The 2,970-nt window shown below is 40.5% G+C and overlaps 1 non-coding gene across 1 annotated transcript; it reads left to right on the top strand.

Moving 5' to 3' along the window:
- The first annotated feature begins 1,405 nt into the window (after positions 1-1,405).
- Positions 1,406-1,478, top strand: TRNAE-UUC (transfer RNA glutamic acid (anticodon UUC)). Its single transcript has one exon. It is a non-coding gene; the product is annotated as a tRNA-Glu (tRNA).
- Positions 1,479-2,970: the final 1,492 nt, after the last annotated feature.

Here is a 2,970-nt window from a genome sequence, read left to right as displayed (position 1 = left end):
AGGTATTAATAAATAATCTTGTTTCCCAGCTCACTGTGGAACTAAAGCCAATCTCAGCCAATTAAAAATTTGTTCCCTTTCCCAAGCTTTGGTCCACAAAATTGCAAAATGCAGGGAAAAGTAAAGAGACTTGTCATCTTCCTCTTCCCCTTTTCCCCATCACGTTCTTCTATTCCACTTCGCCCACTTATTATGACTCCTATGACTTCTCCTGGAATGGAGAGCGCTAGGGTGATGTGACAGAACAAAGAGGCAAAGAATGTCTTACTTGGCCACCAGGGCTGCCATATACAGTTGTGTAGGTTGCATACTGCACAAGGGTCCCCAGCCAATGGAACATGGAATGTAGCTCACTCTGCTTGGGAAGCTACACTTACCAAGTACTCTGGTGTGGAGCTGCATCCATCTAAGGGAAGGCAACATTTTTATAAATTATCATCTTGTTTTATCACCTGGTTCTGTGCTGCCTCCAAAAGGAGGGTATGTCTTTTATAAAATTTTCACACAGTATATAGGGATAGAGGCAACCTTGTTGACCAGTACAATTTAAAGCTGACATTGGACTAAAGGTGGCAGGTGTTCAAAGACTGGTTCTTTCCTTTGTGAGGTGCTTTGGGAGTTATTAGGCATTCTCCCACTCTAGGATCCTCCCGTTTGTTGATCTCTGATTCCAATGGCTGAATATTTCTGATCACACTTCAGTCCTGCAACCCAAACCTTCACCCCACACAGACCACCTCTGTTGGGTCTCCTCACGCTGCAGGAGGTGTTTGAATAAAGTCCCTTTCAGGACATCTGGAGGCTTATTCCCTTGCCTGCCCCAGGGACAGACAGCCCTTCCTCCATCTAGGAAGTGGGACTCCATAGACACCCCAGCCCCTGACCCAGTTGCCAAAGACTCCTCAGCAAGTCTCTCCCTGTTAGGCCCTTTCAGGAATTAATCAAATTCCTGTCTCCATATTCACCAAAGTGCAGGATATTTAAATGATTTTCTGAAGTCTCCTCCATCCCAATCAATCCTCTAGCATCTCCTCTGTACCCACACCTGGAGGATAAACCAAGTGGCAAAGCCAGTTCCACAGCTCTTACCCTATCTGACATCAATAGGTGGTAACTGATAATCTGGGCCTTTGGAGCATCTGCTGAGACTTAAAGACATAAGGAAATGTCTTGGTACTAATGCTTAATGACATGAGTAAATTCTCAAGTAATAATAAATGGAAAGACAGATAAACATATAAACTTGAATGTATGTATATATGCGCATATTGTGTGTATATGTGTGTATCTATATACTTTATCTATTGATCCATCTATCGTCTATATCTGTCCTTACAGAACCAGATGAGGTGGAGGAGTGGCGGATATTGTTGAGATCTCATTTAAAATATGACTTATGGGGAATTCCCTGGTGGTCCAGTGGTTAGGACTCTGTGCTTTCACTGCTGAGGTCCCGGGTTCAATCCCTGGTCGGGGAACTAAGATCCCACAAGCCATGTGGTGTGGCCAAAAAAATATAAAATAAAATATCAATAAAATTAAATAATAAATGGCTTCATAGAGCTGTCAGTGGTAATTTAAAAAATAAAATAAAATATGATTTATGTAGCACCTGTGAATGTCACTTAGGGGCCCTGCCTACAACTCAAAGACATAGGATATACATTCTAAATTCTAGAATTAGTTAAATTCTATAAATTTAACTAATATAAAACTGTATTAGTTTCCTTTTGCTGCTTTAACAAATTACCACCAACACAGTGACTTAAAACAGCACGGATTTATTATCTTAATGTTCTGGAGGTCAGAAATCTGAAAAAAGGGTCTTACAAGGCTAAAATCAAGGTGTCACTGGAGCTGATTCCTTCTGGAGGCTCTAGGAGGGAATCTGTTTTCTTGCCTACAATACTTTCTAGAGTCTGTCTACATTCCTGGGCTCATGGTCCCATATCATCCAATGTCTGCTTCTGTCATCATGTGTTTTCTCTAACTTTGACACTCTTGCCTCCTTCTTATAAAGACTCATGATTTCATGGGACTCACCCAGGTAATCCAGGGTGGACTTCCCATCTCAGGATCCTTTTATTACTTCTGGTCCATTTTGCCATGTAAGGTAACGTGTTCATAGGTATTGGGGATTAAGACGTGGACATCTTCGATGGGTTTCTAGTATTCTGCCTACCTCACTAGCCTTAACAGGATGCCACAGATAGAGAAAATGAAAAATGGTAACAAATACGAGAGCTTTAAAGTATGAACTTGGGTGAGTTACTTAAGCCCAGTCCAGCCCTCAGTTTCTTCATCTATAAAGTAATAGTACCTGCCTCATGCAATTGTTATTAGTGTTAAATGAGTTACTATTTTCAAAACACGGAGGACAGGGCTGGCTCATGGAGAGTGCTAAATAAGTGGTTTTTAAAAGTCACAATGGAGGGAAATCCCTGGTGGTCCAGTGGTTAGGACTTGGCGCTTTCACTGCCAAGGGCTCGGGTTCAATCCCTGGCCCGGGGAAATAAGACCGCCAAAAAAAAAACAAAACAACAGAGCTTAAAAAAAAAAGTCACTAGGGAGGACACTCTACATTTCAAAGTAGACTTGGGATCCAGCTGCTTCTTATTTGGCCGACACTGTGTTACATATTCCAGGATTAATAGCAGCAGGGGCTTATTAACTTAATGGACGTTAATAAATCTCTGGAGTGAGTCTGATACAATAGTATATGTATTTACTATTTTTTTAAGGAAATAATCTAAAACATTAACAGTTCTCATGTGAGATTATGGGTGATTTTATACTCTTCTTTATAGTTGATCTATGTTCTATATTTTGTTCAATTAATTATATATCAGTTATATCAGAGGAAAAAAAATAATGCATGCAATTTAAACATTTATATATATAAAGAGATCAGAGGTTTTTTCCTGGGTTCCTGGACTTGATTTCTGATGTGTGGAGGACAGGGTTCCCTAC

The sequence above is a fragment of the Lipotes vexillifer genome, unplaced genomic scaffold (assembly GCF_000442215.2).
Source record: "Lipotes vexillifer unplaced genomic scaffold, Lipotes_vexillifer_v1.1 scaffold230, whole genome shotgun sequence".
NCBI classification, from domain to species: Eukaryota; Metazoa; Chordata; class Mammalia; order Artiodactyla; family Lipotidae; genus Lipotes; species Lipotes vexillifer.
Note: the sequence above shows the minus strand (reverse complement) of the source record. Positions and strands in the feature narration are given on the sequence as shown.